General features: G+C 43.3%; 1 pseudogene; it reads left to right on the top strand.

Annotated features, from left to right (window-relative positions):
* Nucleotides 1–9,512: 9,512 nt before the first annotated feature.
* Nucleotides 9,513–9,907, top strand: LOC114411089 (annotated as a pseudogene).
* Nucleotides 9,908–10,756: the final 849 nt, after the last annotated feature.

Raw genomic sequence — 10,756 nt, 5'->3', positions numbered from 1 at the left:
GGGTATCAAGCCATAGCCAAAAAGCTAGTGTCGAATTGCTTTTTCACCTCTTCCTTTATCTTTAAGGACATCTCGGGCTTCATCCTTCTTAGTTTTTGTTTCACCGGGGAACAAACGGGATTCAGTGGCAACCGATGTTGTACAATGCCAGGGCTCAAGCCGGGCTTATCTTGGTACGACCAAGTAAAGACATCTTGGTAGTCTCGTAGCAAAGCCACCAATTCATCTCAGACAGGTGTGGTCATGCCCGTGTTGACCTTTACCTCTTTCTTGTCCTCGTTCGCACCCAAGTTTATGATTTTCGTCTCTTCTTGGTGTGGCTTCATTTCTCGGTCATCCTGCTCGACCATTCTTTTTAGTTCTAGGGGGAAGCCACCAATCTTCATCTTCTTCATCCTTAGCTTGGTTTACTAGCTGGTCAAAATCGGCATATGGGTCCTCGGTATTAGTACCTCACAGGACTCACTATCAGATCTGTATTGTTTAATCGCAACAAAAATAAACATGCAGACGAATGAGATTGGACCAAGGTGCAAGAACAAATGAAGAAAATCCATATTCATATATATTTGATATTGAAAGACAAAGCCCAACAGGGAGGAAATCCTAAAGCCTAGGCCTAGCTATAGGGTTAGGGCTAACAAATTACATTATGTTTGCCATAGAAACTCCGGGTTGCTCGACAATTTGCCAATTCCCTAACTCAAACTCAGGAAGGCACGTCCGTACCCAGTTCGATTGTTCTTAAGGGACTTCATTGTGGACCATGGCGACCCGTCCTTCACACATCTAACCCGAGCTGACAAAACTCTTGTTGATGTGACTTAAGGGAGTCCCTTTCTCTTGTGGTCCTCGCAGTGAGCCCATGCTCCTACCCTTCCTTTCTAGGGCACTTCTCCTTACATCAGCACGTGTAGGCTTATATCCTAGCCTGAACCTTCCGCGGTTCTCCTTGAACTCTACTAAGCTCGCCACGCCATCTCCATTTTGACCCAAACCCATTTTGGGCTCGTACCCATGCCCTAACATCACACCGGCTACCATCAACGCGACACTGGATGAACGTGGTTGCACCGGGGGGAGCTTGACATAGGCGTTGCTCACCACCTCCAACGCTTGAAAGTTCATCTCTAAGGACTCCTCTGTGGCTTCAACATATGGCGTAGAAGAAGGACAACTTACCAGAATGTCTTTTTCCCCCGAGACGATGATTAACTACCCCTCCACCACAAACTTCAACCTTTGGTGGAGCGTTGAAGGGACTACCCCGACTGAGTGAATCCAAGGCCGGCCTAAAAGGCAGCTATAGGCCTGGGAAGTGATCTAACACACATGGGGTCCAATCTGAATTGGGAGATCAATCTTTCCTCTCACGTCCCGGCGGCTGCTGTCAAAATCCCATACCACCATGGAGCTCGGCCTCAGGTGTGACGCATTGAAAGGCAGTTTTTCCAATGTACTTTTGGGCATGACATTCAGCGATGAGTCATTGTCGACGAGCACCTTGGCCACGACGTGGTCCAAACACTTGACGGACACATGTAAGGCCCTATTGTGTCCCCACCCCTTGACGGGTATCTCCTCATTGGCAAAGGTGAGGTAATTATTGGCAGTAATATTGTTGACGATGCCCTCAAAGCCCTCCACAAATATGTCTTGGGCCACATGGGCTTCATTCAATATTTTGACCAAAAGTGCTCGATGAGGCTTGGAATTCATTTGCTTCCTCAATGAGTAGTTCCAACAGGGAGACCCTAGCTGGGGTCTTATTGAGCTATTCAATCACCTTGAACTCACTCTATTGAATGATCCGAAGGAACTCATTTTCATACTCGGTGGATATCTTCTTCCCGCCAAAGTCTCCGTCTTTCTTAGCCAATCTCCCGACCGGGATTTCCTCATCCAGAAATGGGCTTGCCTCGTCGCTCTCTTTCGTGCCCATTTTCGCCTTTCCCTTTGCGGCCTTGGACCGCACCAACAGGTCCGGTGCTATGAAGACACGCCCACTATAGGTCACATCACTCATGCCAAAGATGTTAGTAACTTTAGCAGAGGATAGGTCATCTTCGATGGCCTCGTCCTTCTTTTCGTTGGGCTTTTGAGGGAATGGGAAAGGCTTCTTACCCGGGATAGGTTGGGAGCCTTGTGGTTTTTGGGAGGCAACATCTCTGGTGAAGTGGATCACCAAAGGTTCGGGTTTGCTTGGGCTTTTTTTTGCCGATTGCATGCACACATGTTGCTCTCCCTTGCTTGCGTCACCAATTTCAAACTGGCCTTGGTCCATCATTCCTTATAACAGCTCCTCTGCCATTGATCATGTTTCCATGTCATGTGACGCACCCGAATACATCAAACAAGAATCCCCCTTGTGCCCAACAAAGGAAATCATGCCCACCTCTTGCAGCGCCTCAAATATGAACCTCCTAGAAGTTACCATGTCTTTTATTTGCTTTGGCCTTTGAAGTCTGCACTCCTCTATTGCATTAACTGCCGACCTCCCATGATTGGAAACCGGATTTGTCTTTACATTTGGGTCATCTTCTTGGAATGTTAGCCACCCCGCGTCGATCAAACTTTGGACCTCATGCTTGAGGGCCACACACTATTCTATCGAATGCCCCGGGGTACCCGCCAGATAAGCATAGGTAGCGTTGGGGTTGTAACACCGAGGGAAATGAGACTGGTAAATCCTTCTAAGGGTCACCATCGCCATTTGGTTGGCGATCAAAGATGGCAACAAATCTGTGTACGACAACAGAATCAGGGCAAACTCCAGAAGCTTCTTCACTGGAGGGTTGGAAATGCCAGCGAGGCGAGGTTGTGTAGTAGCCGGGTTTTGAGCGGGGGCCCTTTGTGGTTGAGCGGGTGCCCCTTGCTGGCTAAGTTTCGGGTTGGAAGGGTTTCCGACGTGGGCTGAAAAGCTTGGTTGATGTTGGGCATTTTGGTAGGTGTTGTTAAGGGTTTGCTGGGGTTTCGGCCAAGTAGGAGCCAAAGTCACGGCGTGGGCATCCCCTTCCTTCTTCTTTGCCCCACTTGCTCTGAATCTTCTATTAATTGTACCAGCAGGGGTGACATAGTCAAACTTCCCTCTTTTCAGGCCTACTTCAATCCTCTTGCCCGAAAATACTAGATCCGCAAAGCTAGAAGGCATGTAGCCCACCAACTTTTTGTAGTAGAAAACCGGCAGCATGTCCACTATCATTGTGGTGATCTCTCTTTCCACCATGGATGGTGCCACCTATGTTGCCAAATCCCTCCACCGTTTGGCGTACTCCTTAAATGACTCATGCTCCCGCTTGCTCATATTTTACAGCTGGATTTTGTCGGGAGCCATGTCAGTATTGTATCGGTACTACCTAATGAAGGCAGTAATTAAGTCTTTCCATGAGCAGATGCGAGAAACCTCCAGATTGGTATACTAAATGACCGCTGCTCCGGCCAAACTATCTTGGAAGAAATGCATCAACAGCTTCTCGTCCCTAGAGTACGCCCCCATTTTCTGGCAATACATCTTCAGGTAATTTTTGGGGCAAGTAGTCCCCTTGTATTTATCAAAATCTGGCACCTTGAATTTTGGAAGGACGACAACATCAGGTACAAAACACAATTTGGTCATGTCGCTGAAAGGGTAATCACCAAACCCTTCGACGGCTCTTAATCTATCTTTCATGAGATATAGTTTCTTTCTCCCTTCCATTGCTGGAGGTGGCCCCCCTACTGAGACTTGCAATGGTTGCAAAGGGTGGGGTTGAGGAGCTCCCGCGGTGTTAGACTGAGGCATAGCATTATGTGCTGGTCATTCGGTGGTGAAAGTGGGATATGGGTCAAAGTCACCTTAAGCACGCTCCTGAGGTTCTTTGCGGGCGCCTCCTTTAGGTTGGGGTTGCTGACCCTCAAAGGTAACGGGAACGGCATGATCAACGTTCTCGTTAGACACGTGCTTGATGGGCGGCATATAATTGGGTGGGTAAGCCATAGGGGTAAGCATTCCTATTATACCCCATGTGTGGATTGTTAGCGCTTCCCAACACTTCTCCTCCTTGTCCCACCATGTCTAGGACGGGTTGATGCACTTAATTTACGGCAGATGGATGGGTAGGATCTGCCTCAGCGGCAGCGCTGGCGGCGGAACCTGTGGCCGCATTACTTTCCATCATTCTCTTCATGCTTAAACATGGCTTCTATCATGGAAGCCATTTGATCTTTCAAGGCCACCATATCGGCCTTGATCTGTTTTTGCACCTCTTCTATTTCGCCCATGACTCTAGTCTTCAAATGGGTTCGGTAAGGGTGCCTTAAAGTGTGTTTAGTTATGGTGTTTTCTCCTAAAAGAACCAAAATGTAGTGAGTAATGCGAGAAAGAACTAAACATGAATGCATGCTAAAGAAAAGTTATCGAAGTATTGGATTCGCACAGAATCTTGAGCAAAGGCATAGGATTGAACCAAACTCATTTTTATTAAGGAACAAAATGTTCAGCTTGTCAAAATTAAAGCGAAAATAAAAACGCCTTAGTGATTCTTAATTATGTGGGCCATCAAATCGATCATATGCTGACAATAATCGAGGAGCCCATGAACTTCCTTGGGGGTCGAGTATACGTCCACCATTGCTTTTGCTTTGGCTAACAGTCTTGGAAGCTCTTGACTCCCATTCAAGGTGAAAGCGAACCTATCCATCCACATCATTGCTTCTCTATGCAATGAATTGATCACTCTTTCCCTCGCTTCCCTTTCTGCTTATAGGACTGATACCTTTGCGTACTAGTCCTCTAGCCTTTGTTCATGGGTTAAAGCTAAATTTAGCTTCTCTTTGTATTGGTAAATGATGGCCCACATGTTTTCTTCGGTCTTGCTCAATTGCTCGGACAAACTCATTTTGGACCTTTGATAAGCCTTCAACTTATCTTCCAATATCATGTTTTCGACTCTAGACTGGTCTTTCCCAGCCCTTCGAAGCTTAAGCTCGTTGTTGCTACCCCACAAAGCCCCTTGGAACTTGTTTCGGCCCCATTCTTCCTTTCGGTCCCTCTTTGATTCCCGTTCCAATGCTTCGGCTGTGGCCACATTGATGTCTCTTAGTTTGTCGCACTCTTTTCGGACCTTGATGGCCGTTGTCTTGAACCTTTCCTTGGCTGCTTGCACCTTTCCAAGTTTCGCCTTTAAGGCTTGTACCTCCTCACTCTCCTCCAAGGTTTCAACCTCTTCCTCACTTGAGACCTTTAGCTTCAGGAGCCAATCTAACTCTTGCATCCAAGCCTTCAACCACTTATGATATCTGCCAATGATCCCGTTGCTGCTTCCCCTAAGTTCCTTATCCTTTCTTTGCACCGCGTTCCATTCCATTCAGACCCTTTGAAATATCCTTGCATTGGGGTCACTAAAATCCCGTGCGATGAAGGGCATGGTACTTTCTTCAGATGGCACTCCTCTCATGGGGTAGCCAAGTTGTAGTATGGCAAGGATGGGATTATAATTGATACAACCCCTCGTCCCCATCAAGGGGATGTTTGAGAACCCCTTGCATGAGGACGAAACTCTGGCTCTTCCTTCCTTCCATCGGGGGAACCAATTAATGGATGTCCCCACCATACTAGCCAAGAGTTGCTCCCAATTGGCCTTCCCTTTCTCGGTGCATGTGTGGTGACCTTGCAGGGGACAGATGGGTCTACTTTCATGATGAAAGAGGTGAGAGACCAGTCATCCATAAAGAGTAGGTGTGCAACAGACGATTCTTGCACCGCTCTTTTCGCATCTTCGGTCAAATGTGTCATAGCATCAGCCAAAATAGCAATGATCAGACTTTCCTTGCTATGGTGATAAGCAAGGAAGGCATCGATCGCCACTAAGTCCACTAGCCCATCCACATTTGGAAAGAGGACAACTTGAAATACCAATAGCTCCAAGATGTCAATGAACAAAGCCCATTTACCTTGATCCGCTAAAGCCTTCGCTTTCTCCTCCAAGTGCTTCCTCGGTATTCTGACCACCCCATTTCTATTTTGCTTTACTCGGTCCAATTCTTGTGCCGAGATTTTGACTACCTTGGCTATTCTCGCCAGGAGGGATAGAACCTAGAAAAAAGGTATGGCTTTCTTCCTCCTAGCGGGCATCCCAAGATCTCTTCAAACTCTTCCACGGTTGGTACTAGCTGAAAGTCCCCAAACTTGAAGCACCTTAACGGTTGATCGTAATACTGGGTAAGGGCTACAATGGCCTCAATAGAGACTTCTATCATAGCTAGATCCCATATTTTTTTGTATGTCTTGCAGAAAGCTTGACGTTGGAGTTGACCCATCAATTGCCCCAATTCTTGCATACTAGCAACCTCTAGGCTTTTAATTTTGATGTGATAGAACCTTTTCTTAAGCAAGGGTGCTTGATTCAATCTCATGTTTTTCTAGAACAAAAAATTATGTTTGATCAATACTTCGACACCCTATCATGGAGGAAATATGATGAATGCATGAAAGGATGCTTATGCTATGCATGACACAAATTCCTTTTATAGACACGAGAGTCTGGACAATCATCTCTTCTTTAAGGCATTGAGCATCATGGTTCATTTACAGTCATTACCATGGTGCCCCATGCATGCATTCAAGAAGGTGATGCGAACCTCCCGACTTCCCGTGACAAAATGACGAAACAAAGGCAATATAGAGTGACGACACAATACGAGTACACATGCGTGAGGGCACGTGGTCGATAGTAAAAAAAGAAACATTCTAGACAAACAAGCATGGTAATTCCATCGAACAACACAACCAGCACAGGAGAGACGCACACAAACATGACATTTATAAAGATATGCATGGCAATGTCACGTAGCGTGTTTGCTCCGTGCCCCTATTTCAGAGACCTGATGGGGGCGGAACTAAAAAGGCTCGCTATTTAGTGATAATTTCAAAGGTGGTTGCATCTAGCTTTGAAAGGTTTCTAGAGATATCATCACCTTTGATATCAAACATTGTGGTAGTAGGGACTACCAGCGACAACGTATCATCAAAGAGAAAAAATCTAGATGAGGTTTCACTGTCATCAAGCAAGTCGGAGACTTAGCATGACCACAGATTCACCTCCACTTCCTATGTTCCCATGGACCGGGTATAGGGCCCTTAACAACTCACAGTGTGTTCAAAAAGTGTTGGTATCGTGCGTGCATCAAATGAACAAATATTTATCAATGCATACATTAAAATAAACAACTACACAAAATACAAAAGCATCAAAGGAGTTATATACATACAGGAACATAAGGGAAATAAAGAACAAAGAGAAAGTTATGATAAAGAATGCACACAAATTAAATGGCCTAACTCTTTAAAAATGGTCCCCAGTGGATTCGCCAACTGTCGCAACCTACCCTTCGGCGGGAGGGCGACGTGAGGTTCACGGGTGCGTCTTCCAAGGAAGGAAAAACGTACAAAGTCACCACCAACGTTTATTTGAGGAAAATGTTAGAAAAAAACAAAAGCGGGTCTACGAATTTTAAGAAATAAAGGTTTGGGAGTTGTTTACACACGGGTCCCACGCGTCTGTCGCAAGGGACGGCAACCTTTAATCAAATGTGCAGAATCATGACTTCAAATTTATTTTATTTTTCCCTTTTGCTCCTACGTAGGTTCTATCCCTTTTTATCTTTTTAGGGTCGACAAGAGCGGGGCTCTTGCTCCTACGTATCCTCAATTGTGATGAGGAACTCAGATCTAGGTAGTTCTTTGAAAAGCAAGAAAGTTATGTGGAGTGTTGATTTTAGACTTTTAAACGGTTCGTTTTAACCAATATAAGTAAAAAGATTGTTTAAGGCGTTGGACCTTTGAACAAATTCAAGGGATTTTCTTGTGGACAAAAGCTTGATTCTGAGTTGATTTTAGTTTTGTTTTCACTTGGTTATTCTCCAACCCATTAAAATAGAACTTTCAAAGTAAATGACCGGTTGAAACTTTTTTTTTTTTATGATTAACCGAGGTTAAAACACAAACGATCGGTTGAATTCTTTTTTAATGGTGATTAAACAAGATTACAACACAAACGATCAGTCGAAATTCATTTTAACATTGATTAAGTGAGATTACGGCTTAAACGATCGGTCAAAACTCGCTTAAAACAAAGAAAAAGATCACCGATGGTAGAAGAATGAAGATGAAGACATGCAAAGCAAGGATGGACCCCTAAGGGTGCATAGAATGAATTCAAAGCTTCAAAATAGAAAACTAATTGGTCGAAGATCAAAGAATGACGAAGAACGGATGAAGAATGATGAAGAACGTTCACGGAAATATTACGAAAGCGTTACAGAAGCGCCTCGGCCTTGATTTTTCTCCTTCTTTCTCCTTCTTCTCACTAATTTCAGTGAAAACTTCTTATAAATGATGTTGAACCCCTTCCCTTCAGCCCCTCACACCTATTTATAGGAAAATGAGGGGAGTAGGTTGCATGATAGCTCGCCTCGGCGAGCTGGTAGCTTCCTCCATAAGTAACTTGCTCGCCCAAGCCAGCTCAGCTCGCCCAGGCGAGCTGGTTGCTTCACCTTTAAGTTTTCTAATGGGCCCAGGGGTTGGAAAATATCCCAAAGTGACCATTTTGCCCCTCTTTTGAACATTTTACACATTTCCTTCTGAAACGTCACAAAACCCTTCGGATTGCACGGTGATTAGTGTTAAGCAGTTCAATTCCACCAGCAAGAATCCAAATATTAACCAACGATCATCCCCGGACGAAAATAGGGTATGACAGTCCACAGTAATTAATTAATTGGAATTATAAAATTTCTAACAATTAATCGTTATAGGTTATTCCACTTCAGATGCAATTACACTGTCTAACTTGAGCTTAGGTTGAAGGTAAAGGTTCATTTCTTTTTGGTTGGTGTTTATGTGTTTTACCTATTCAGTGTCACTTCTATGGATTTTGTAAGCATTACTACTTAAAAATGCATGTTGTTTCTGTCTTAGATTTTGCTAGATCAAGAAATTCAACATTATTCTAAAGCGGTGAAAACTGAAAAGAGGAAATAAGAAACAATCCTTAAACAATGTATATATGATAGTTTTTTTTCTTTAGCTCCTGTCAGTAAGAAGGACATGAAGTCACCTTTGGCTCAAATTTCAGCAAAACATAGCCATTGGAAACTCTATTTTTACCGTCTCACATGATGTGAACTAATTGCCTTTTACTTCAGTGACTTTCACACTACTAGAAAAGAGGCCTTCTACGACACCGTTTTTATGACGGTTATATGAAAACCGATGTAGTTAGTAAAGTGGTGGCATTTTTGTAAATAATTATAGCTTTTTAAAGACGGTTATCTCAAAATCGGCTTTAAAAATACTTTACAGCATCGGTTTTAAAAAATCTTCTTTGAAAACATGTGTTTTCCCACTCTTTGATGCTGACGTGACATGTTTTAATTGGGTTAGCTTAGAAAATCCTACATCTTAGTTTTTCTTCTACCTTCACTCTTGCATTCTCATTGCCGTCATAGAGAACGAGGAGGAGAGAAAAGAAACAATGAAGTTTAACCCTAGGGTTTCCTTAAGCCCTCGCAAGAGCCACAAGGCTCACTTCATTGTTCTGTTGAGCGTGCGCTACGTCTTGATGAGGGCGCCTTTCTCCATTGATCTCCAATCGAAGTACAACGTGTGGTCCATTTTGGTTCACAAGGACGACAAGGTTAACGACTCTAGGTCTATCACCGCAAGTGGGTCATCCGCATTGACCACATCACCCGTGAGAAGGTTAACGTTAACGTTGGCATTCACCCTTCCAAGATTGTCGTCACTAAGCTTTGAATGTACAAGGACCACAAATCCTTGCTCAATCGGAAGGCCAAGGGTCGTGCCGCTGCCATCAAGGAAAAGGGTACCAAGTTCTCTCCTGAGGATATCAAGCAATCCGTCTATTAGTTTCTCTCTTTTTTTTACCCTCGCTATACTTTTTATTTAATTTTTTTGTTGTCGCTACTATTTGGAACTTGGATTTGGATATTTTTAGTGTTTCTTATGTTTTTTTATTTGGTATTTTCAAGGTCTTGTGGTTTGGATCTTAAGGTAGGACGAAATTGAATTACATCAGGAGGCATCTTTGCTCTTTTCTTTTTCCCCTCACTCTCTTCGATTATTATTAGTTTCAATGTTACAATGTTACATTATATGCTTCTAATAGTTGTTGTGGGTGCATCGTATTAAGTAGGCAGGAAGGGATGCTTTAACCTTTTTGTTTCAGGTGTTACCTTTTTTTTATTTCAGCTGCTGCTTGTTACCTCGCTGTTGTGGTTGCCTTAGCGTAAATGAGCAGTAGAAGGAATTAAACTGGGTGTGCCTCAATAAGGTTCTTCCTTATTGTTTTTTAATTTTTTCTGGGTTGTTGACATGGATCTTGAAGATTGGTTCTTTGTCAAAATTTCTCTTTGGTGCTTGTTTGGTGATTGAGTAAGCTTGAAGAATGTTTGAGGGAGGTTAGTGTGTCTTTTTCAAACTTCAATTCACATCACTCTCATTTCATATTTTATTGGTGTGCTTTTTGATTGATGATTAGTTTTATTTTTCTCTTTTCTAATATTAGATTTTTGCATTAAATAATGTTTTTAGTGCAATAGACACCTGGAGAGAATCATATAAACAAGAGAGAAGTTTATATATATAATAAATATCTGGTATGATAGAAAAAAATATATCAAAAAATAAAAAGAATAATAATATTTTTTCTGATCAGATACAAAAAGAATAATAATACAACTTTGTTAGAGGAGTATG

This window comes from Glycine soja, chromosome 5 (assembly GCF_004193775.1).
Source record: "Glycine soja cultivar W05 chromosome 5, ASM419377v2, whole genome shotgun sequence".
NCBI classification, from domain to species: domain Eukaryota; kingdom Viridiplantae; phylum Streptophyta; class Magnoliopsida; order Fabales; family Fabaceae; genus Glycine; species Glycine soja.
This window is presented reverse-complemented; position numbering and strand designations above follow the sequence as displayed.